This window comes from Passer domesticus, chromosome 6 (genome assembly GCF_036417665.1).
Source record: "Passer domesticus isolate bPasDom1 chromosome 6, bPasDom1.hap1, whole genome shotgun sequence".
Classification (NCBI taxonomy): Eukaryota; Metazoa; Chordata; class Aves; order Passeriformes; family Passeridae; genus Passer; species Passer domesticus.
In genome coordinates, this window is record NC_087479.1 from 49,609,077 (window position 1) to 49,636,133 (window position 27,057).

A 27,057-nucleotide genomic window follows, 5' to 3' on the forward strand; every position below is an offset into this window, starting at 1 on the left:
AGGACACCAGTGTGGGCAAGAGCACCATCCAACCAGTTCCTGACACATTGCACAAAGACAGGGGCCACACGTGTTTCTTTGTTTACTTTCTGATGAAAGTTGAACCACTGAGTGAAGCTGCTGCTAGAAATGCTTTTTCTTTTTCAAAGGGCTGTCATGCTCTGTATGTAAGCGGGGCTTCCTCGCTCTGCTGCTGCTCCATATGTGTGCTGGATGAGATCCGTGCAATGCACTACATCCATCTGCTGTCTAAAAACTCCTTTGCAAAAGTGCTAAGCAAGAAAATGCAAATCCTCATCCAAACAATTCTATATGCTGTTGAAGCTGGGAGAGTGGAATAGGAAGGATTTCTGTCAAGGAGCCCAATTAAGAATGCAGAAGCAAAGTACTTGCACAAATCCATACCTGGACAGGTTTTCAGCAAGGGATTGGCATTTACAGAGACAAAATATTTCTGGAAGAAATGGTTGTTCATCACCAACCCCAAGTTTCTGGTAATTTAATAACTACAATGCAGCATCTCAGGAAAGCTGTAAATAGAATTTTCTCTAAGCCATGCTGTGAGTAATAAATCACATACAGTATTTCTCATTTTACGTAAATAAGACAAAGAATGTCTTTTTCTACAGTAGAGATGAACAATACCAACAGTTGATGTCAGCATTAACTTTTCAAATCATATTACTTACAAGGGAGAGGGTTATAAAGTGTCCCCAGACAGCTTCATTTTCTCTCTGTCTTCCTAATGCCCATATACCAATGGCTGTTTGATTCATTTATTGACATAAAACAGAATTGCTTAGAACTAACCACTCATTCATCATAATCACAGTTACAAGAGAGAGCAGGGTAAGAGGTTAACTGCCTGCTAGATGTATCAAGATCTTTGGTATATACCAAAGCCTGACATGATAGGAATCTGATAATGGTCCGCTGAAGGTAAAACATAAGTGTTAATAGCTAAATAAAAAAATTGATAAAGCCTCTGCTGTAAAACACTCACATTTCTTAAGTTAATTAAAAAGTGCTGATCAAAGTGAAGCCCACATAAAAAAATGTTACTTTAAGATATTAAAGATAAGATAAAATATAAAGGTCAGATTTAAACATTAGTGCATTTTAAAAAATCCATTTTTTCCTTCTTGGTAATGCTTTAATAATTAAAATACAAATAATTTGAATGTTAATTTTTTACTTTTAGTATTTTAAGTTCATGCACAGTGATGAAGAATTGATATTTTTGTATGTCTGCATTAACAAGACATTGAACAAAATCAATTTGAAGTAAGTGGGAGAAGCTTCTGTTCTTAATACATGCATGTGATGGATTCAGTAGTGTGCATCATAAAATATTCAAAGGCTACACTTAATTGTGTAAATATAATCCTGGCTCTGAAACTTGGTCTCAAAGATGCTCCCTGCAGGATCCAAAAAGCCCCAGGGAGTAATTAATCCAATTCTACAAAGCTAAAACAAAGCAGGTTACATCAGCTTTATCACTCACTTCAGCCTTTCCCAATGAAAGAGTTCACAAAGTGTAAAACTTCACTCAAAGTTGTTGTTTTCAGGAGCTGACACTTGTTCTTGCAGAAGACCTAAAGTCTTGTAGGGCAGCAGAGTGAAGAGGAATGAGTAGCTGGCAAACTGGCTGTGTATAGGAAATTCCTACTTTAGTCTATCTTTTCTAGATTGCTTTACTAGTTTGGAATGTAACAGGCTTTTTTAAAAAAAGAATTGGTCACTGGTACAACACAACTACAGTTGGATCTGCCGAAATGATAAGAGTAAAGCTCAGGAATCTGAAGCCAAGCATAGTAAGGTGAAAATCAAGTAAAAGTTATCCCTTATAATTAGCTACCTAAAGCTTGGGAGGTGTTTCTACAGCAGGCACAGGGGATCAGAAATGTAGTTTACTTCAGAGTGTAGAATATTAATTCTTGATTCTATTTCAGCAACACTTTTATGAACATCACATCAGGAAGCCCTTTGCCTTTCAGAGACAAATGAAAATGTTCCAGAATTTACCTGATTTACTAAAAAATTCTGTGATGTCCATTAATTCATTCTTGCTTTACCTGTATTTCTCAAATATATTTTAGACTAGAGAACCCTACCTTAACAGCACACACACTATCAATTTGTTTAAAATAGGACATTTTCTCTTCTCTTTGTATGTCTTTTGGGTTTGTTTGTACTCTTGACATTGTGTTTCTTTGTTCCATCTTCACCAAGTGATTACAGTTTGTGTAAAATCCAGCCCTGAATATAAATAGCTGAAATTATTCTTTCTAAGATGCAAATTCTTATTTGTCAACACAAGGTTTCATGTCACTTTGCAGTTTCTTTGCACTTTGCACACAATATTTTTAAAGTATTGTTAGAATCTCTTAATTTTATGGAATATTTCCTCCTCCAAATCGAGATACAGATTTTAATACCAATTTTTGAAAAGCCATTTACCCTACAACCATATTGAATCTCCCCCACGCCCTACATCCACTAAAGAGCAGTTATTAGAACTCTGATCCCATCTTGCTTGGGCAACTTTTTAACATTGACAGGTTATTGGCCTTTTAATTGATTGTACATTAAGGTAGCAGCCCACCCTAGCAACCAGTCCATATATTTCCTTACTGTGTTCACTAAAGCCTGAAAGGATGTCTGTGTTGGTAAATAGATTTGTGTTGAAAGGATTCCTTTGCCCAAAGATTTGCTTGGTGCAAACTCTGGTATATTTACTCAGAAATATCAGATATTGCTTGCTGTCCACTCCAAGATTTTTTCTGATTCATTATGGGAACCTAATATGTTCTTGGGTCTTGAAATGTGATAAAGAAACAAACAAACTGCATTTCTCATCCTGTGCAGCCCCATTCCTAAATAATCCCACCTGGGAGTTCACTATTACTGTCATCATGTCTGTGTATAATTTTTCTGTTAGTTGCTTGGTTTTTGATGTCTTCATTTTAAAGATGTTTTTCTGTGGACATAACTTTTAGAGGCTAATAAGGGAAGCATAACCACACACATTCAATTACATTTTTTGCTAAGTTCTTCAAAACTGTTGTAAGACCTGTATGCTCTAACTCCAGATTCCAGATTTGTACATTAGGTAATATATATGAGTCCTCCTTTCAGGTCAACTTGAATAATGATGTAATTATGGAAAAATAACAATTTCTCTTCCTGTAATTTTTAAACTGAATTTATACATTCTGATTGCCACCGTTTGCATTATGGTTTTGTTTCATATTATGCAACATTGAGCAGTAAGTTATAACAATAATCAGTGTTGTGCACCTTTTTAAAAATTTAGGCAGAGTTCACACATTCAAAGAAAGTTGTTTTTTAAGACCTCACAGATTCTTGTACTTCACCCCAGAAACATGCTAACCTAGCCCTTTTTTTAAAATATTTTCCTCCCTTCTCTTTTTAATTCTGGTGTTTTGTTTCTGTGTGTGAATAAACTCCTTCATTCCTCCAAAACAGCCATCCCTTTGAGATGCCTGTTGTTCATGGGTTTTTCCTCACCCACCCACCTGCCATTAACTATTTGGTTACCACTTGAAATACTTCATCATCCAGATTCAAACTCATTGTCCCATGGCCATTGTTGCTTAGCAGAACACCCATGCTTGCTTTCTACACAAACACACACACAAATTAATAACTGAGTGGAACTCCTCCTCCTCTGTGCTCCAGAAGGAGCTGCTCCAAAAAGAAGCCATTTATAGTATCAATAAGCTGCTTCTCCAAACCATGTACAGATGTGTTATTCAACCAGTTAATATTGGGGTAGTTAAAATCACCCATTATTATTTTTCTGGCAGATTTTGCCACTTCATTAATATCTTTCAACATACTGAGTTGCTTGGCTGTTCCTTCTTTTACATGGCTTATATCATATCATGCCATCACAGCATATTCTGTAGTTTCGAGTTAATTGCCCAATTAACAGTGGTATTCATGAAGTGCTAGGAAAATTCCACAACTAATGATTTGGACAATTTCAAAATAGGTTGGTATTTCATAGTTTAAAATGTCAAACATGCCAATAGCTGCAAGCTTAAGACTGTGCAGGCTTAGAACCCAATAGCTCGAAAATTCTGCATCCCAAAAATCGTAATCCAGCCCTCAGAAATGTGTTTCCCAGACCCAAGTATATCACTGTAGGGAAGTTCTGCACCACATGAATTTCTTAGACCAGTGAGGTAGAAGGATGAAATGGAGCCTCCTTGGCTTCTCTGTATTTTGTGAGAATATGGAATAAATACCTTCTGGCAGCAGTGAATGCACCCTCACCCCCAGCCTGGCCCCAGATGATGTTAATGGCAGCACTGGGGACACTGCTGCAATAATGGTTGTTTATATGCTTACCAGACCCAGGAAAATGAAGATGTGAGCGAGTTGGAAGGTTGTAGCATTTGCTAGGGCACTCTGTACTTTTCTTTCCCATTGCCTGGATTAGGTAGGGATATTAACAATGCGTAGTTAGCTTTGATGGGTCATTGTTCCCAGATGCAACTGAGAGTTGCCAATAGACTCTCTAGGCAGTGATCTGATTTTTTTTGTTTTGTCTCACCAGCTGCCACGCAGAGATGCCAGGGGATACAGTGCCTCTCCTTTCTGCCTTTTCTCTGTACCTTCTGTGCCATGTGTGAGTTGTAGGACTGAGGTCATGCCATGGAATTAGTTTACAGAGTCTGGGGAAGGGCTGGGGCTGTAAAATAATTTCATTATCACCACTGAAGAAAGACAGTATTCATTTTCAGTCTCAGGGTCAGAGACATGGGTGTGATAAAGGAGACAAGCCACTGTCTCAAAGCTAAAGGATCACAGGCTCAGGGGGCATTTCTAACATTTCACAGAGAATCATAGAATATCCTGAGTGGAAAGGAACCACAAGGATCACTGAGTCCCACTCCTGGCCCTGCACAGGACAAATCACACCCACAAATCCCATCCTGTACTTGGTTAAATGACTGTGCCTGAGAGCATTGTCCAAATGCTTCCTGAGCTCTGGCAAGATTGGTGTTGTGACCACTGCCCTGGGGAGCAGTTCCAGTGCCCAGGCACCCTCTGGAAATCAGGAAAACAACCTTTCCCTGACATCCAACCTAAACTTCCTCTGACACTATTAGAGTACTTTGAATTTCCCTACTTAACCAGTCTATTGAGACTGTGTTGGTGATCTAAGGCAAACTGCTTGTAGGTGTATAATACATATGTGATTACAGCCTTAATTCAGCAAGGTGCTGTAAATACTTTGAAGTCGTTCATTGCAATAGACAGGACTTTGCAGGAGTTAAAATCCTGTGAATACTGAGATTTTTGCTGTAATTGTACTGATTAGGTAAATATGGCTGTTGGATAGCTCTTTTTAAAAAATTGTTTAGATCTTCCTTTTAGTCCTTCTTGGAGTTGTGGCAGATTCTTTAGGATGTTATAATTTACATTTTATAACAAAAATGTAGTGAATTGTCTTGTCTCATTTCTCTTGGCAACTCAGCAAACTATCATTAACATTTTTCATCAGTATTCTGTTTAGAGTTTTCTAAACTGAACAGTATAGTGGCAACAGCTCATTTTTAGATGCTGTTACAGTTCTTTCACATCTTTATAGTACTGTAGTAAAGCTGAATTTACTGGCTACCTTGAAAGCGGAGTGAGGCAGCATTAGAATCTACATTAAAGTGATTCAATACTCTTTAGAGAAAAGCCTTCTTAACATGAGATCAGATACTGTATGTGTTTTGGGGGTAGTTTTATAAGGATTGCCAATAAACTTGAACGCTACCAACAACAGCTGCTTCTTGAAATATTGCTCTGTCCAGCCCAATGAAATTTAGGGGATTTTTCTTTGCCTTGTAAGCACATGTGATCAGCATTAACATTCAGGGGAGCAGCACCTGCAAATGGAAAGGAGGCTAATTTGGTGGTGTAACTGGGTGAAGATGGGAGGGATCAGCTTCCATGCACTTGTTTCTCCTTGAGAGTTAGTGCCAGTCTCCAATCTCTGGGGTAAGTACCATGTTCTGATATATTTTTCTTAGACATTCCTCTTGGTGGCTGTTTAGATTCATTCCAGTTTGGGTGCAGAGAGAGGATATTTTCATAAGTTTTCATGAGCTAAGAAAATGCAAACCCTTCAAGGTCATTCAGTGTTCGTGTCCAGGAAGGTTGACCTGTGGTTTTTGTTCCTGGTTTTATGGCTATGAGCAGCTCATTTCACCTTTGTTTCCTTTCTTAATCTTTGATAGTTTAATTTTTTTAAAAAACTATAATCATAGAAGGGATGGCAAATTTTGATGCCCAAAAGAGGGATTAGCCACAAATGGCTGTAACACTGCTTTCAATTATTACAATTATAAATACAGTAGTTGTAGTAACAACTGCTACTACTTGTATTACCATTCAGTAGGGGCAATTTTAAACTACTGACATGTTAATAACTCTCAAGCTACCCACACTCACTAGGAAATATCTTACTGCTCTTAAATGGTACGTGGTTCTCCATGTTCTACTTATTATAGGAATTATACATGTTCCTTCCCTTTTTAGCATTTTTCAACAAATATGTGCCAAAGGCTTGTTTTCAGATTAGGCTTCAGTTGTAAAAATATCCCCTTCAGCCAATCATAATTTTAAAGAATATTGTGGCTATATAGCTACAGGATAAAATTTGGTTTTTTTTGGTGTAAGATATGGTCATGCAGTTCCCATCTAGCACAATAGAGCATTTAGTGTTCATCAGATGCTTTTACTACCTTGAATGAAGTAGTTTGATGTTGTTTCTTTCAAGATGTGACAGGTTTTAAAATTTATTTTTAGGTCATATTTTGTAAGTTAATTACGTTGGCACCTTAATAAATTTTGAGATTATGACAAATGAATTCATAATCAAACAGAAACATATAAAAAAGAAAATTAGGATTTTTAAAAAAAATTATTGTCTCTGATTCAATTAAAGTTTTTATTTTACTCCTGAGTAGGAACTATAAAACTAAGTGAATGACAAAATAAGTTAACCAGTTGCACTAATTCTACAAACTGAAAAACAGCAGGGATGTAAAAAGTAATTGACCATTCATTGTTAATATAATCACAATATTACCATTAATGACTTTAGTGAAAAAATACAGTATTACAAACTAAACAGAATAAAATAGAATTTTTTTGCAGTTAAAAAAAGAATTGGCAATTAAGAGTTAACTTATTAAATTAAAATGGACTGGTGACAGAACATAGATATAACTAGTATAAGTTACAAGATCTAGACATATTTTGTGTTTTAACCAGCTGCAAACTAAAATTCTATTTTATGGAAAATTGTATTTATGGTAAATATATTAAACTTTGTCTTTATAATTTAATATTCATTGTTGATAATACTCAAAAATTTTGAGAACTGGTATTTAACCTTCAGGTTAGGAGTTCCCAAATAATTGGCTAGCACCATTAAAATAGGTATTTTTACCCTTCCAGTAATGCATATGAAAAGCCACTGAAATATATTACAAATATGTAATTCTGTCCAGGAAAGGTATGAGTGATATTACTAAAGGGAATAGTTTTACCCTTTAGCTCTTTGCACGGAAAACTAGATTACAGCTGAGTCAAACTCGCTTTCTAGTTTCTCTGCCAAATTTGACCAAAGATTTGTTTGGTAGTGTTGCAAAAGTCTATTTGCAAAACTCTTTCTAAGCCTAACAAAGCTGAAAGAAGTGTTGAATTCTGCTGTCCTAAAGTGTTCTTTCTTCCTTTAAAGATGTAGGATTACAATTTTTGGTATTTTTGTGAGTGGAAGGGAGAGGTTATCTGGTGTTAAAGAAAGCAGCATTTTTTTGACACTTTTTTTTTTAAAGAAAGCAAATACATGTCTCACCAGAACAACCTCCTGGAATAGCCTCTTATGCAGTGTTTAAGGCCAGTTTATTTGAAACAACAGTTCTAAAAACAGGGAGAAAAGAAAGAAAAGGATGATTCCTAATTACAGCTATTTCCTGGACCATTTCTCTGTTTTGCCGTCAAGATTCTAAAAAACCTAAGAGTTTACAAACTTTAAACTCTAAAGGTGATTTCAGACACATCCTGTTCTTGGTTAAAGGTTCTGCTATATCACTGCTAGGACAAAAAAGTGAAGTGCCTCTCCACCAGCTGCAGGGAAAGAAGGTGATTTGAATGTTAATGAAGGACAGAAGTTTCATAGTAACAGAAAAACAGAGGCTCTATAGATAAGAGAATATTTTCCCAGGACGTCTCAGTCTGCAGTTGTTGTAACCGGAGGAAGTAATATTACTAAGGAAGTATTTAAATGTCTTTAACAGATATTAGATGATGAAGTGGAGTAGTCATTATATTCCTATCCAAGCTCCAGAGCATGAGAGGTCTATTGAAACAGAGTCTTTTGAGAATATCCACTTAGTCCTGTTTCTAGACTCCCAGATTAGTTTGGGCATCCTATTAATCTACAGAGTTCTAACACAAAGATTTCTCAGAGAAGTTACTATAGTTTCTGTTTAATATGGCAACAAAGATTACAAGGTTCAATGTTTTTATAAATTTAAATGCCAACATTCGCCCTCTGCTCTTCTGTCTCAGCTAAAAAAAAAAAAAAAAAAAAAAAATTCCTGACCCAACAGCATTGAAATTCTTTCCTGATATTTCCACAGGAGATTTTTTACATGTCTTGTACCTGACTGTGCCCTTGAATTGTTCATGGCTCTTCATGCAAACATAAGGATTCCTTTTCATTCCTGCTTTCTATTTGGTTCTGGTCATTCATTGTTTCAGGAGCTCCATGATGCAATCCATTCTTTTTAACTGTCTGATCCGCTCACGTTGGTGGTCCTACAAACACAAACTGGCATTCAGGGCCTTCTGTGCCATTCCTGTTTTAGTGTTTGAGTCAACTTACTTATACTTTGAGGTATTCAAATCACAGAATGGAATTAGAAGGAACCTTAAAGATCATTTCATTCCAACCCCCTGCCATGGGTAGGGACACCTCCCACTAGACCAGAGCTCATTCAACCTCACTTTGAACACTGCCAGGCGTGGAGCATCCACAGCTTCTGGGGCATCCTGTTCCAGTGCCTCACCAGCCTCATAGTGAAATTTCTTCTTAACATCTAATCTACACCTCTCCTATTTCAGTTTAAAGTCATTCCTCTGTGTTCTATCACTACCTGCCCCTGTAAAAACTCCCTAGCTGCCTTTCTTGCCATTTAGATACTGGAAGGCTGCTCTGAGGTTTCTGCATAAGGTTTGGTTATTATTAAAAGCATTATTATTGGTGTTCTCAGCAGCTGTTGGGGTTTTTAAAAGCAGATTAACAGGAAAGTAGCAGTGAGTTCACAATAGCACCACAGAATTGCTCGGAGAATGGCTGTGAGCCTATAAAGGTACTGCATTTGTCATTCTGATGGATGATTTTTCCTGCCCATGAAATAAGGGAAGTAATCCTTCCTCATTCTTCTTAGTTCTCCCTAAGCAGAGGCATATATATTTGGTTGCCAAACTCTCCTTTCCATTCTTCAACTAATCCCAGGGAAAGATGGAAGTATGTTGAAAAGCCCATGACACATGGTAGATGAGCAGTTCTTTGCTCCCAGAGCACTCATCTGTAGTGCCTGACAACCTTACCCTTGCTCTTATTTAGTATCTTGATGGAATTGCTGTGGGATCCATTAAGATTAAATGTCTGCCATACATAGGAGATGTGTGGCTTTCTGGAATAATAAAGCCCAATTCTGGCTCTCTGAATACCCAGTAGAGAGCAGAATGAAGATCAAACTGGCTTAAGCTAAAACTGAGGAACATGCAACAAGTGGTGTCCTTCCAAAATGTTGTTCTGTTGCTCTCTGTTGACTGCATCTCACATTGACCTGAGAGATTTCAGATAAATATGAATAATACTCTCTTTGCAGGAGAAAAAAGGGAGCTCTGTAACGAAGTGTTATTTCAAAATGTTGATTTATTAGGACAATGGAACAATAAGCTTTCTTTTCCCCTTAGATTCTGTTTTTTTGCTCCTTTTTTTCCATATACCCACCCTGTAATTTCTTCTGTGTGAAATGGCAAACTCTGAAAAGCACTTATGTAACAGTCAATAAGCCTATTTAATTATCTTTGAGTACCTACTGTTGCCACCATTACCATGACATCTGAGTAGCTTCCAATGATTTTTAGTTTTTTGAATAATGCTAAATTTATATCATTTAAAAGGAGAGAAGTGAGCTTTCCTCACAGTTTCCAGTCAGGATTGGAAACTCACAGAGTTTTCCGAATTCTCTCTTGCATCTTATAGTGACACTGGTTCAGAGATAGAGAAATTATAAGTTAGGGTGCTTTTTTAGGTTGTGGGGTTTTTTTTCTTTTTTTTTTTTTTTTCAGCAGGATACATCTGTATTCAACAAACAGGGTGAATTAAACTCTGCTGGAGGGTTTGGTATTACCAGTACAAGTTCAGTAGAATTATTTTGATTTGCCTAATCTAAGTTTAGCTTTATACCTCTAAACTATATCAATGTGAATTTTGTGAAGTCCCCCCTTTCATTTATTCATCTCATTAAATTAGTAAAATGTCAGTGGTGTCATGGGATCAAATATGCAGATGCTCCTTCTTTTTCCTATTTTTACACTTGTACAGGGAGACACTAAAGGTTAATTTTGGATGGATACTAGAAGCTAAGTGAGCGAGTAACATGAAGAGCTCTGGAAGCTTAGACATGTCATCCTGGTTCTTGTCTTTAAATATAATGCAGTGTGTTGTCATGTGCTGGTAACGTCAAATGTCATCTGAGCATTCTTTGGGCTATTTGTCTCCACGTGCTACTGGCACAGGCACATATTTCTGTCCATCTTTTCATCATCCATACTGGACTTTTCTTGTGTTAACATCCATTCCTGAATGCAAACCAACTCTGCCAGCAGGAGAAATTTCTATCTGTTCCATGAATTAGTACAATCGTGACTTGAAAGGCCACTCCTTAATTCCTTCCAGCTAAAGTTTCTTCTTATTCTATATTAGAATGTGAAGGTGTCTCCTTTTGAGGTAATTAATTTCAAACTGTTTTACATCTTTGATTTGTTCTATCAAGTGGTATTGGACACAAAAAAGCCAGAATTTTCCCTGGTACAGCCTTTAGCAATGTTTCTGTGCAATTACTGAGGTAGAAAAAAAGTGAAAGGGTAATAATTCTCAGTGCTTGTTTTCTTACAATAGAAGGTATGTGTGTAAATCAGATATGGACTATAAATCAGAGTTATTTTCATTAATTCTCTGGTTAATGTTTTGTTCATATTTACATGTTGGAAAGATGATTCTGGAGAACAGCTGAGTAGGAGGATTCTTCTCTGTAGTCAGCCCTGACTGATAGCTTTGAAGCGATCTCCTTTTCTGTCTGTGAGAACATATCATTCTATAGTAGATGGGATCTGCTGGACATGCTCTTGAAGAAACAGACAAGTTAGCAACATTTTCCACTGGCAAATCTCCAGGGAAAAAAATATTTCTTATAATTCTTGTATATCTTTAAAATTCATCTGCATGCTTTAATTTTTGTGTCTCAGTAATCTGCTTACAGGGTAGAAGTAGCTGCAGAGTTAAGTGGTCTCAGCTTTTGACCACAGAATATTTAGTTCCAGACCACTTCTGAAGTATCTGAAGACTCAATAACTACAGTATCAGTTTCAAAATGCCAGTTTCACTGTGCATATCTGGGGAATGCTTCAGATACCTGCCTCAGACAACCTTGACAACAGACCCTACCAGGACCTCTGTGACCAGTAATTTCTGCCAGAAATCCCAGCAGATTTCTGTCAGATTTTTACTTTAGGTTTGACAAAACTTTGAAGCCAGCCTGGTAGTTGTAATAAGTTTTACAGAATGCTGGAATATGTGAACAGTTCCTTTCAGCTCAATTCAGGAGTCTAAATCCTTCTACAAGTTTCAAGTAGCCATGCTTATAAGTTTCCAGGCCATTTGTTCTAAAACTCGAGTGAGAATTCACATTTGTTGTTAAATTTGAATTTTCTTCTTTAGGATCCTTTAAAATACATTTAAACAAGTTTGCTGTTGATAACAGGATGAACAGAGTTTTGCTAGCAGACTGTTTAAAAGTTTAATCAGCTAATTGTTCTTTTTTTAGTACTTCTGAAGCCTAGAGCTTCAGTGGTGCTCAGATTGCTCTTTAAAAACGCCTTTGTGCATGATTCTATTTCCTCCTTTTAACTGTTTTGAGTACAGCTTCAGTGTGCTATGGTGACAGGGAGAGGAGTGGAGCTGCCTCACCCTCTGAGCAAATAGCTGAATCCAGGAAATGTAGTCCTGGGTGGTAAACTTATGGAAAGGGATCAAAAGTGTTCTGTTGGGTAAAAAAGTCAGGGAAAGCTAATATATTCTTTCATTTTTGAGGTTTTTTGAGAGTTACCTTTTCAATACTTGTTCCTTTGAACTCTGAGCTGGGTGGCAAGTTGCCACTTGTTTGTTTGTCCTGTACTTTGGTGCGTTCTTAAAACCTTTGTTTTAAGAACACACCAAAGTATTAGTTTCTGAAAATTTTGTGTGTTACTCTGTATTATTGCATCTACACACTAAGTTTCTTTCAGTAGAATACATTAAATGCATATGACAGGGAAGCACAAAAAATACATGGAAAAAGTGTACTAGATAATGAAATTCATTGCAGTTAGACAATTTTCTAATAAGTAAGAACACATGTTTGCTATTTGCTATTAAATATTGATCTATGGTGTGAATTTTTTTTCACTGAATATCAAAGATAGAAAAACACCCACAACCTGCCTTGTGCCACCAGCATGGATTTGCCATTGACTTGCATTTATTGGCTCCAGCAAAGCCATTTTATTTGACTGCAAACTTATTTTTTCACTTGAGGAAAATGAAATTTATAATCATGAATATGTTCAGCACGCTATGAAGAAAACTTCTTTCAGCTCATACTTCATTGTTTCTGTTTTGTTCTGCAGTTTAGTGAGATTTTTATATTAGGAGTGTGTTCAGAGTGTGATGTAATTGACCTAGACTGGAGAGCACAGATGTCCCAGAATTTTTGAAGTTGAATGTAAAAAAGACCAATCCCTTAACTTACAAGTAAAATTTACTACATTTTAGTAAATTTATGCCTTTATGTGACTGTAACCTGCTACATTACAAAGCCAGAGCACAGTTCATGAAATAAGCAGTGTCTTCTGAAGGAAAGCCAGAGAACCTGGCAGACAGCACTAAAATGTAGAGGTAGAGTTGTTTAGCAAATGGGAGGAACCTATTCTAAGAATTGATAATCACATTGCATACATAATAATAATCATTATTTATTTATTTATTGATTAGTAAAGGTACTTTCAAATGTAGTAGTTGTATATGAAGCACACAAGTAGTTGTATATGAAAAGCTTAAACTCAGTTAGAAATCAGAACAGGAAGACTGATTCCATGAATGCAGGACAGGCCCGACTCTAAATGACACAATCACTATCCACTTTTAATAAATCTGGTGGGGCTTGTAGTCCTAGGGCAGTAAATATAATCTTGGAGCATCACTCTGCACAGAATAGGTAGGAACTGGCAGTTGTGGTGCTCTGAATGATACAGTGATGTGCATCAGTCCAGCTGAAGGTTGATAATTAACTTGTGCTAAAGTGTTGTAGTGAATCAGTTAGAAGTCAAAGTATTCAAGGCATGTGCTCTGCTGCAGAACTCTAAATAAAGGCATTGTACTTCTGTTGGTACACATGCTCAGAAAAAATGAGCATACCTCAGTGACCTGAGGTTAATATTTTTTCATGAGCAATTTGTGCTGAATGCACCTTTTTGATTCTTGTTTTCCTTGATTTTTGTTGGATAGACCTTTGATATTTTGAAGTTAGGATGTAAATTGGTAGGACACATATAAGACAAAGAAATGGATTCTTATTCAAATTTTAAAAATAAGAACCATATGGTTTAAAAGTAGCCAGCCACCTCAGGTGAGTCTGCAGGAGTCATTTAATGCAGTAATTGAGGAAAGTTTTACAAATGACATAAACATACAGATAAGGCAATAGTTTCAGCATCCTGTACAAAACAAAGCACATCTGGACGAGTGATCAGATTTGCTTTTGCCCTGCAAAGCCATGAAGTCCAATTTAGCTTTCTGATGCTGGGTGGAATAGGTGTAGATGTTCTTAAAAGAGGAAAAATGGACTCTTGGCAAACCTAGCAGATATTTTCACACACTCTTGGAGCTTATAAGAATAATCACATATTTAAATGTTACCTTGCCTTGCACAGAAACCAGATTTAATAAATGGCTTTGAATTTTTCATGAATCACCGAGCACCCTGTTTCACTAATATGACCAAGGTTTTTTGGTGGGGGAATTGGGAAGAACAGGACTATGAAAGATGCTATAAGGCTACTGATGGAGTGTCGTATAATTTTACTGGTTGCATAACTGCTTTTAACTACTAAATTCTCTCTGATTAAAATAACAATCGAGCTTGTAATTTTTCTGAACAGCTGCTGCTACAGGGGGTCATTACCTTGGAGAGCTTTGAAATAATCGTACTCCTAATACATGAGTTATGTAGTCTCATGTTTTACAGCAATGCACAAAGTTTAAAGTCTATAGTAGAATGTTATTTGAAAGCTGTCAAACCATGTTAAAAAAGACTGCATCGTCAAAGGCCCTTGTGGCCAGGATTCAACATGTAGCCTTGTCTTACTCATTATAAAATGCATGTTTATAAAGTTCCACAGAGCATCCAATTCCCAATTCACTTATATCAGCAAGACTTAACTTGCTCATTAATCTAAATTCTTTTGCAACTTTAATCTACATGTTTAATTAATCATAAAATGAGGCGGTAAGTAATTTCAGCAATGTGTGGCTTGTTATCAGATGCATTTAATCACTCTTCTGTGAGCTCATTTGGAAACACCTGAAGATGTCGAGAGCAGTTTGAATAAGCATAAATTATTCTTTGTCAGTGTACTTCACTCAACTAATAAGACATTAATTTAAAAGGCACTGTTCGTCATTTTTAGATCTTCACCAATATTTTTAGCTTAGCAGTATAAATCTAATTGTACATACTGTATGATTCCCAACATAGAGCCCAACACTGAAAAGAGTAAGAGTTATATTGAATTCATTTTTCTTATTTACATGTAATTATATCATGTAATTGTAATTTGAATGAGGATTAACCATAGGTATCAAATCTGTTAACTGTTCAAATGTTTTTGGAATAAGCTGCTAATTACTTGAAATGCTAAAGAATATCAGATGGTACAAAGAGTTATAGATTCAGTTTTTTCTTTACAGATAATAGCTCTTGTCATATTTGGAACACTTGTCACATAGTAACTTGCTGTATATATATCTGAGTAGCTCAAATGTAGGTAGGATTAGCTTTCAAAAATATGGAAACAAAGACTGCAATATTGCTGGGCCCATTACATGAATAGCTGCTCTTTCATGTGCTTATGCAGGATTACATTGAATGGAAAATAATATTCCCACTTTTCCTAGTCACCTAACTATTATGTAGTTGGTGATGGCATTCTAAAAAAAAAAAAGACATGACCTCAGAGCATGTATTTCAAAGGAGCTGAGTAAGTCATACGTCTCTTCATGTCAAGAAAATGGGAATAAAAACTACATTTTATTGAATGCCATCACCTGTCTCTCTCTGCTGTAAGAGAAGATGACATTCTGTAAGAATAATTATTCCACTGGAAGCAAATTTATTTGCTTGCCATGGAGCATCTCAGTTAATCTTGCATTTGAACAGTGGACTACATTCAATAGTTGACTGGTATGTTCCAGTGCGGATCAAAACAGGAAAGGGGAGGATATACCATTTTGCCATGAAGTACAAATCACTTCCCCGAATTTTTTTTTCTGCTGTAGTTAATGTCTGTGAATGAACTCTTGTTTTCTCTGACAGAGCAGTGCTCTAACAAGAATAATATTGCTGTAAGTGCCCTGCCATGTTAAAGTTGCCGCACCATTTATACTATAGCAATAAATTGTGGCAGTTGATCCTTTTCCCCTGCTGTCTACGTGTTCCTTTCTACTACAATTTAGGTTTTATTTTTATTCAGCTGCCTTTTGCAGATGGAACTGATTGTTTGTTTCTAGACTGCTGAGAGTTTGAGAACAGTAAACCTTTTGCAGCATCATATAGTACCTATCAGCAGGCTGGACAGTTTAACAATGTTTTATGAAACCACAAAAAACTATGTACAGATTGCATTTAGTGTCTGACTAAAACACATACAAACAAGGAAATATGAGCTCCTTCTAGGCCTTGCTCCATGTAAACGTTTATTCCAGCTTATTTACTCCATAGACCATAATGAATCCTTCGCACGTGTTACTTGGCCTGTTTTTGTCTGCTAAATGTCTCTTGAAACACCTGTGGTTGAGTTCCAAGACAAAAAAGAAAAAGTCTTAGTTCAGTAAACTGAAGAATAACCAGTTCAATTTTTCTGTAATTGCTCCTAAGTTAGAGAGTTATGAATGCCTGACTGTAAATAATTCAGTATGTGTGGATGGGGGATTTTCAGAAATCTTTCAGCCTGTTGCTGTGTCTATAATTTGAACCATTGTTACCTGTGTTCAAGTGGCTAATTTGTTTTTCTTGTGGGTAGCCCAAGTTGAAGGCTCATTCTTTCCCCCCCCCCCCTTTTTTTTTAAGATTTAATTTATTTTTCTAGATCATGGACAACCAGAGTTAAATGTGTTGAAAGACATCTTAGAACAAAAGGCATTATTCTAATCATTGTTTTGATAGATAGCTGATATACAACTTGTGATAACTCTAAGGAAAAAACACATGTACTTCATTAGGCAGTGAGTGAATTTGTGAAGTTTTTCTGCTAATCACATTGGCCTTTGACGGGAACCTTCTAATCATTTGTTTATATAGAAATTGCAGAGAGTTCATGCTAAATACATCTGATTTGCATAATATATTTTGGCCTTTTCTAATTGTTTGGATGTATCTGTTATCTGCTTCAAGCCAAAAATATTTATTGACTTTATGGGCTCATATGGGATGTTTTAAATAGAAATTCTTCATAAGATAGAGCTTTTACATTTGCAAAAGCCCATGTTTTCCTTTTGCAAGTGAGAATCCTGTCTTTGACAGGAAAAACTTGCATTAAATTCCAGGGTTTAAAACTTGAATGAACAGTCCTCCCCCAAAGAAGGAAAACAAATCAAAAGAATAATTTTTGCCTTGTCAAATTTCTGACTTTAAAGTTTGCATTTCCAAATGTTTCCATTTCTATGGCTCTTAAATGTAAGATGTAAGACTCCTTGAAAATGTAGAGATGATGACATTCTTCTGCTTACATTACTCTGTCACAGATTGAAGAAAAAATCCTATCCCAAACCCCAAAAATCCTACATTTGTAAGAGGTGGCACCAAGGTGCTCTGCCATAAAGCTAAACCTCTAGAAATAGAGAGACATCATAACAGCAGAGATGTTTGTATTAGAACACCTGATTAATTGTACTTAAATATTCCAAGGCAGAGAACAAAGTTCTCCAAGAAAAAGATAAAATTGCTCAGCCCTTCATATAATTTTGCTTTGTATAATTTTAGCTCATGGTACAAATTCAAGTAGCTGCGTGGAAGAATCATGTCTGAAAGCCATGCATGCCAGCAAGCAAGTGAAATATTGTTTAATTTTTCCCAGAAATGGAGAAATAGTCAGTAGATGCCATAGAAATTAGACTGAATCTGTGGAATGGTATGCTATGAGGCCACACCTACAATGGACAAAGAATTGAAAAGCTAGCAATGGCTTGAAAAAACAAGTATGTTTATTAGCTGAACGACTCCTAAAAGGGAGGAAACACAGTAACAATTCTTTCAAAACTTAATTTCCTCTGATAAATATGACTGTGAAATATTTCATTTTGAAAATCTCCAACTGGAGGGAAGTGCTAATCTATGGTTTCCAGAAGTGTACTTGCAGTTTTTTAGTTACCTTTGAGTAGTTAGCCCTCAATATTGTTAGAAAGCAAAGGATCTGGCAGCAAGCACAACCCCAGTTTTGAAACAAAATTTCAAAAGGTAAATCTCTTAGGTGTGAATCTTACGTTTTTTTTACTAGTTACGTGTGTTTGAGACACTGTTCCCTCTTTTACCAAAAGGTGAATCTGACTTTTCTGCTTGTGTCAAAATATGAATTTGAATGAATGACCTTTTTCTAAAGAAAGTGCCCCACTCTGTCCTTCAACTTTGTTCTTGGTGGGATGTGAAACTTCTGTCTGTTGCATGAAAAACAGATCTCGTGATAATTTATTTGTATGTGAATTTATGAGATTTTGATGCTTGAAATTGGTTTGTTTGGGCCAAATTGCAAGTGCAGTCATGGTGGTGTGCTACATCTTGTCCCAGTCTCTTATTTAGTGTACAATTATCCATTAATTCAAAAATTGTTGAAGATTCTCATGTTGCAAAGAATCCACATTAGTGAGTAATGCTGTAAGGTACAAGGAGATTCCTTTGTTGCTTGAGGCATTGAATTTGGCCAGTAGTTGTTCTTTTTGGTGTAAAATTAGTTTAGTATAAGAAGAATTTTTGCATCACAAAATGCAGCTTGTGAACATTGCATTCTGCAGGATGTCCCGAAAAGGGAAATACGGCAGATTATCAAAGGAAATTATAAACTTCCTGCAATTTCCTAGACATTAAATGGGAGAATTCTTAGTACTATCACACCAGGCTTTATTACATTTAGGTGATTGAAAAGCTTAAAATTTGCACAGAGAAAATAATTTTAAAAAAAGATATTTTATTTAATTATTTTTAGATGCATAAAGGAACCTCCAGAGACATCTACTGAGTGCTGTGGGAGTTCTGAAACAGGCAGTATCTTTCTAACAAATATGTGACAGCCCTCGAGTTTGCTTCAGAGACTATGTCTGACGAAAAGAAATCATTGAGAGTAGTAAACTTTTAAAATACTTACTATTTACCCTTGAGGACATCATTAGTCACCAGTGATGTGGCTACTTTGGGAAGAAAGAAATCTTGAAAAGCCCAGGAAAATATTTTTGTGAATTTTAGACCAGCCTTTTTGGAGTAGTACAGCACTCTAAAGTTGATTTACATGTTCCCCTATAAATAAACTTTATATAAGACCCATTGCTTGATTCAGTCAGGCCTGTGTTTGTGAGAAACTTGACACAATAAATAATTGTACCAAAGAAAATTTTTGTACCATGAAAATTAAAAGATAATAGAATTCTTTGTATTATATATGTAATTAATTTCACACTTGCCTATAAAATATAGGAACAAAATAATTTAGAAAAACCTGCAAACATCAGAAGCCCCCAAATACAATAGGGAATAATAAAAAGAGGAGGGGGAAATCCAATTTTGGAAAAAATAGCCTGCACTTTTATTACGAATTGCAGGTCAGTTTTGTAACAATAGTAAACTTTTAAATATAATTTCTTTTTGGAAAACAGTCTTCCCTGAAGTTAAAAGAAATCTTTGTACTTCAGGACTTATTTTTCCACTTAAAGCTCAGTTTGGCAAACTTTTCAACAAGCCCATGGCAGAGCACGTCTAAAACCTTCTCAAAGAGAAGGTGGGACCCTGACACCTCATGCCAGTGAATGATCTATGAATGATTTAATTATTCTGTAGTTATTAACAAATTTTAATAATCAGTAATACCCGTCAAATGCGAGGCAGGCTTTGGGAGGTATGAAACCCACAGGTAAGGGTACAGAGTTTGTTTATCCTGGCCCACATGTATTTGTAGGTGAACCCTGGCACAACAAGGAATTTGCTGCTCAAGGACAGCTCAGCAGGGCTGCAGAGCCCTTCCATACTGGTGTTTCTTGACCAGATAGATAAATGCCTTTACAGTTTTCCCTGGTTATTTTTCTTAGGAGTTGAAAATGAATGCAAATTTTCATCTCTGGCTTGCTGATATGTTCTATGTTGCTGATATTCTTACTGCTTGGACAACTGGCTACTGACCATTACACTGTGTGATAAAAGAGCCATGGAGAAGTAGGTGTTGGTTTTTTTTTTTTTTTCCTGAACAGTCTTTGTTAAAATTGTCCTTTCATCTCCATGGTATCAAAAGGGCACTTTTTAACAAATAAGAGAACACACCACCTCTAAAATAATCTTGACTTTTAATTAACCAAGTGTAACCATTGTGACTTTTATTCCTTTATTTCTGAGTTCTGAGGTAACTGAGAGCCTGTTCTCTGTGACACAGATTTTTTTTTTTTTGTTGTGGTGCCTTAATGAAACGTGCCAAATGATAATGTATCTTGTTAGAAGTGGAAATTGCATTCTGAGTTACAGCCTGTGCCTCATATCATCCTTGTTTTATAAGGAAAGCAGCCTGCTTGGCCTAAATCTTTCTCAAAGAGAAAATTTCAGACACTAAAGGCTGAAAGTGGTTGATAGAACTGCCTATGCGTTAATCTATATAATGCTGAAAGAAAGCAAAGTCTACGTAAAAATAAGATTGCGAAGGTTCATTGGTGCCATGGACATTAAAAAAAAATGTAAAATCGTATGAGATAAAAAAAATGGACAACATAAAGAAGACACGAGAACTTGTGGGAGGAACTTTGTTTTACTGAATGAGATTGAGGCTCAGGAGTAATTCCTGGCATTTTTTATTAAGTGCTGCTATATTTTAATTCTAAAATATGTTCTAAACAAGTCATCTGGTGTAGGAAAGATACTAAACACTTCTCTGAAATAATAAACCCCACAAAATTGGTGTGGTCTATTTAGAATCAAAGCAAAGCCACAAAAAAAAACTCCTCCCCCTCCATTTCTCTAAACTTTCACGGAGTAGGAGTGCAACTTTGATCCTCACGAGAAATTCAAACGACCTTGGTGGGAGTAAGGAAGACGAATGTCTGAACTAGCCTTGCTGTTTAGGCACTGATTTGGAGGTGAGTGTAGGGAATGGCAAACAGTAACCCTTGAACATTGATGACAGCACACAAGGCTGTAGGAGACTTTATGTGGAAGGCGGGTTGGTTGTTCTGATGGGAGAGTGTTTGAGGATAGTGTGCTGACTGAATAAGATACACATTAAATGCCTCTGGAAAACTGCAATTGGTTTTTTCAAGAAGAAATTGGCAAACATTTGTGATCCATACTGGAATGGGAAGTGCCATCTCCCAGTCCCTTAAGGCTGCTGCAGCACAGCTGAATTTCTCATCTGTCAAGAGAGAGAAGATGCACAAGTGAAGATCTGTGGTAGGGGCTCCAACCAGGAAAGAGAGAGGGAGGGTGGTGAGTGAGAGATTCCTCTTCAGCTTTGACAGTACCAGGCCTTCCCAATATCTCTGGCAGTTCAGCTATTTAATTTGGAGCTGTGCTCATACTCCCAGGAGCTGGAACATCTGGACACTTACACAGCCAATCAGAGTTAATTGTAAAGCATAGTGAACCATTTCTTCGTGTAGTTTTTTCTTGGCTGCTGTGGACCTCCAGCTAAGGAGGGATCCAGCATTTGACTTCAAATACTGAAATACCTGCCCTTTTGTCTCTGAAGGCTGCTGTTTCACTGAAATTGTATTTGTACTTTAGATTTTAAGAGAGTCATCTGTGTTGGCAGGAGTTCTTGTTGCGTAGCACATTACTTTCCAAGGTGGTTGAGATTCCCATCAATGCCTGCTTATCTTTAGGCTTCAAGTTCTTTAATTCTCTCCAGGGATGATTAGGCAAGCAGCAGTGTTCACTTTTTTTTCAGGAAAGAGCCATCTAGGTTTTTGGAAAGCGGAAAGTATAAAGTCTGCTCGCTTCTGCTTGGATTTGAAACTATCATAAGGCTGCATAGATATGGATTTGAGTCAGGACAAAATACAGTTGCTCCTGTTCAAATATATACTTAATGCTTTTAATAGGGTCCTGAGAGATGATCTGATGAGTACTTAGCAATGGATTCACAACATTACCATTCCATATGAATCACCAAAAGCGTATCAGATTCACATAATATTTTCTACTCCCTGTTCTCTTTCCAGCCTGTTAGGTGGTATGTTTAGAAAGTAATGTCTTGATAGAAAGAAAACTAAGAAGGTGATGTAGGTTAAATAACCAGGACTACTTAATAATTTCTCTAAAGTTATTGATACCTTGTGGTCTGCTGAATATTTTGAACAGGTGTCCAATGAAAACAAAAGGTATAAATGTTTTTCTGTTTCATGATTTTATTGTGTTAGGTCCTCTGGTTTCAGATCCTAAACATGAAAATTTAAAAATGAGTTCTTAATTATGGTAGTTTAAGTGGTAGGCAAGTAAAAATGCTATATTTAAAATTTGTTATTATAATTCTCAACATTTAAACAAATTTTTTATTAATATCTAATTATTCCTTACCCTTCTGAAAAGACTTCATTTTTGTTTAGTGTGTTTAGGATAAATTAAGTTCCTATGATGATTGAAGAAAAGGGTTTTATTTTGTGTATAGTATCAGGAATTAAAAACTAATTGATCAAATTCTGAAACATAATTTGTGGCATTTGTCAAACTTACAGAAGGCAAAGCAATATGCTGGAAAATTGATTTCACCTGCTACAAAGACTATTGCTTATATTTTCTTAAAAAAAAAATCATACTATGCTGTTTAAAATCACGTATCCTGTGTCTAGTGTATGAAAATTTGTGTGCAATGATGTTGAAATGAAACGTGGGCTAAAGTGGTTTTGCAGACTTGGAAGCAGGACTTTGAAATTAGCCCCATGTTGCCATTTATGTGTCATTGGGTGAGCCACTTAACACATCTTGTCTTAGCTTCCATATCAGTAAATGTCCATGAAATGTCCATTCTACTGTTATAATATAGGAGTGAAGATCTGCAAAGTGGTTTCCCCAGAGATGCCAGACATTACTGAAACGGGCTTTATTGGATTCCTATTCTTCCTATTGTATTTGTATCCCTCAGCTAAAAGTAGAGCTCCCTTGAACTGAAGGTTTTGCTGCTGCTCACTTTGTAAATCGACACTGCACGTAAAAGTTAGAGGACTGAAAATATTTCATCCCTGTGCACCGATAGTAAATTTAGGTCAAAATCATCCAGACTGATTGCTGTATTAAATCAGTCTCTGCAGTTATTGCAAACTGTGGGCTTTTAAAGGTTTAGATGTCTGTCCTTCAGGACAAACTAATCAAAGGAGCTTTGAATATCTCAGTATGGGCCAGAGATTAATTGTGGTGTTTCCCTGAGTGCTTTCATGAAAGTCCAGTGGTGAAAGCCCACATACATGTTTGAAAAATTCCAACTTTAAGAGGCTGATAACTTTTAAGGCTATAGGGTCCACAGTAATTATTTAGTCTGACTTGCATAATGCAGGCATGGAACTGTCCCTGAAGTCCTCTAGCTATGGCTGGAGGGATATATCTTTGTGGGATGTAGCCTGACTGGAAAAATTTACAGTGACAGCAGATGTACCAGAATCTTTTGTTAATTTATCTCACTTATTAAGCTGTGTGCCATAATTCTAGTTTGAATTGGTTTAATCTAAGTTTACAGCCATGCTTGTCTGTATGGTTGAGAAATCCTCAGTTATCATGTTTTCTTTCCCCTGTGCATACTGCTAGTTTCTGATCTAAAGATTTTTTTTTTCCTTCAACAAATTTGATGGAGTAAGCCACTTGGCTGCCTCACTGCAGAATGTGTTTTGCATTATTTTAATCTTTCTCATGATTCTGTATTAGTCTTTCATAATTGTAAGGGAATTCTGTGGAGAGGTAGTAGTACTTCTGCTGTCACCAAGTCGATTCTACTGAAAACTTCCCCTCTTTGTAAATGCTTCTCTACCTATAAATCTATATCTACCTATAAATGCTTCTCTACCTATAAATCTCTACCTATAAATAAACCTATAAATCTATCTACCTATAAGCAATTTATATATTGCTTATTAGCTAAGTTAGAAGGAGGAAAATTCAATGAAATGAGGTCCCGGTTATGTTTGTTTTCCTGTAAAACATGTTTGATCCTCTTTTAAATAGAATTATTTTTATTTTCTGTTAAGTCCAAAGGAATTCAGGTTACTGAATATTATATCTGGTGTTGTAAAGTTTATTCTTCATCACACTAAGATTTTCTTCTTGCATTAAAATGGTATAAAACAATATTGAGCATTATGAGTTTGAAATAATTATAAAAGGTTGTGAAAGTAATATGCTTCACAAATGGAAAAGTTTTCAACCAAGTAGAGAAAATTGTCAGAGAAACAACTAATTGATCTCTGCTCTTTTACAGCTGTGTAATGCTATGCATTACTAAAAGCTCCTGTTAAATTAATTAATGATTTCAATTATGAACTTTTCTCCAAAATGTTATGATTCGTATCAAGCTGATAATGCAGTGACCTGGGAGTGTGAAATCTGTGTTATGTAGAGAGTCGCCAGTTAATTGATTCACAAATTATTTAAAGTTTGTTACACCCAGGGGAGTGCTCAGATCCATGACAGCTATTTCTTAAAGTGTGCAAACTCTCTTTTCTTTTAAGATTGTGTTGAGCTAACAAGCATGATAAAATGGTTGCAAGCTGGATATTGGCAGTTTGTAGTGCACCCGTTAATGTATTCAAAGTATTTCTCTAGGGTTTTTTTTTTTCCCTGTATCACAGCAAATGCCTATATGAAAAAAAAAACTTTGCAGGTATCAACAAGAAAAGGTTAACATCTTGTCCAGAGATTAACTTTAGTCTATCTTTTTATACCAATTCCTTTTGTAATCTGTAATGTTTCTGTTAGCTTTCTTTATCACCTGTTATCACACCTGTAATTTCTGATAATTGCAGAGTAACTAGTTTCCTGTTAAGGGAAATACTGTAAGCTGAAAAATCTTCTGAGGTTTAAATATAGATTATTTCATACAATATTGTGGAAGGCTTCAGTTTCATAATACAGATGAGTAGGAATTACACCAACCGGTGTTCCAGAATTTAATGATATCAAATCCTGTATTTCACTGCCTTTGTCATGTCTTTGTATGTACAGAAGCTTGAACAGGCATTTTCTATCTTGCTGCAGATACATAGAGACAGGAGGGGATGTTCAGTGTAATTCTGTCTGATTTTAACATCTTCATGAGTTTCACAACAATTAAAAATTGAAATGTACAAAGAATAATATAGAAGGTGGTATTAAAATAAGTTAAAGTACTGTTAATATTTTATAAACCTTGATTAAATTTTTATAAATGTTATTAAAGCGCAGTTGGGTTGACTTCAGTGTTGTGTAAAGTGACCACTTTCACAAATCCTTCTGTGAGTGCCAGATCTTTGCTGAAGGAACAAAAGGACTTAGTGGGGCTCCCTGGGTCCAAGGACAGGACAGGAGTTTGAGGTGTGTTAGGAGAGGTACTTCTTGCTCTGGAATTCATGTGATAGGAATATTAACAAGCGTAAGTTTTCTCCGATTATTTTTTTCTTTTCTGCTATCAAAACATTTGGGATCATATGAAAATAGATAATTATTTTGGATGCTGGCAGTTAAATAGCAAAAAATATCATGGTGGTAACTGGATATTCCCATCATCTTTCTCAGTCTTGGAACATTCTGCTGGCCCAAAGGTTTAATTCTCTCAATTATCAGTCACATTTCCCTTTCTTTTTCTTGGATAATCTCTCCATTACTAAGACCAAATAAAACAATTACAAATGAATGTGCATCTTGTATTATGAAGTTGCACATGGCTGCAGGGCCCTGAGAAGCTGCCTTGAAAGGGAGCAACTTAAAACTAATGTCTGTATTGTAGAAAAAAAATACCATTTCAAATACTGAGTGACTGCTTCTGTTTCCTAAAATTAAGGAGCCTATAATCTCAGCACCATTAACAAGTGCTGTCATTCAGATACACAGTGTCTGGCTGATTTAAATAAAATGAAATGAAGATAGTTGTTTCTGGTCCCTTGGCTTCACTCATTGCCATAAACATATGCTCTGCGTCCCGCTTCTTTCCATCTTATTTATGACTTTAATTTGTTGTGTGGGCTGCGCTAGAAATTAAATTTAATACAATTCTCCAAGGGACCCTGTCATATAATAACATGGTAATTTCTGTGTATCCTTTTGAAAAATGAGGAAATTAATTCTTCCTGACATGTTCTAATTATTCCAGTGTGAACGGCAAATCCGTTTTTCCCAGCCCCTGAAGTGTTATAGGCAAATGGCTGCTGTTCAAAGGTGAGGTGCTAATGCTGACCAGCAGTGCGTTTAATTTGAAACATGAGCAGACACCTTTCAACACACCTTTGTAATATTGGAGTACTTTACAGAAATTAATTCACTACTTATTTGGCAGCTTAGCCTGGGGGTTATAGTTTTTATTCATCAATACTATAGTCATGTTAGCACAATGTTTCCTGCTTCCTCCAGTGCTCTGTGCCTGTGAAGCGAAATGCAGGCTGAGAAAGGAGCAATGGTTTGTTTTAATGTACATATTTTTAATGTGGGGACATGGGTACCAGAGAAGTGACAATTCTGTGTTGCGGTGTACTTACAGTTTGGGAAGAGGTACTATAAGGCCTTCAGTGGTTAACAGTTTCAACTGAAATTACAGGGAAGAAATTATTTTAACCAACTTCCCATGAAAGAGTTCTTTGCCTCAAATGTTGGCCTCTGTTGTGACAATCCAATGCGTGCTTCCATTTCTACTGCATTGTTGAGTTCTAACTCAAACCAGAATGCATATGCTGTAAATTTAGGATTCTATAATGTACTTGGCATAGGTAGATTTTTGCCAAGGAGAAGGCAACAAATTATCAGTATAGGCGCTGAAACTCGCACAAGTGATTCTGGGCATTTATGACTTTTGATATATTGCCTTTGGGAATTTCTATTTTAGTGTGTTCATTTTGTGCAGGACTGCCAAGTGAAGTCCTTCAAGAGTCCCAGATTTGTAATACACAGATGTTGTCTTTGTTAAGTGTTCTTTCAGAATTCAGATGCGTGGAAGTATAAAAGAAATTTCAACTATTCCAAGAAACATAATCTGACAGAAGGCACCAAGTGGAAGAGTCTGGAA

General features: G+C 36.2%; 1 protein-coding gene across 12 annotated transcripts in view; it reads left to right on the forward strand.

Annotated features, from left to right (window-relative positions):
• SOX6 (SRY-box transcription factor 6) overlaps window positions 1-27,057 on the forward strand; it is a 403,867-nt gene that overhangs the window by 90,616 nt on the left and 286,194 nt on the right. Inside the window, exon 1 of one of the 12 annotated variants that reach the window (XM_064425387.1) lies at window positions 5,880-6,021. The exons of the other annotated variants lie outside the window; for them this stretch is intronic. The gene's annotated coding sequence lies outside the window, so the exon portion shown is untranslated. Of the gene's footprint in view, window positions 1-5,879; window positions 6,022-27,057 lie in introns of those variants that run through there. 12 annotated transcript variants of the gene reach the window in all.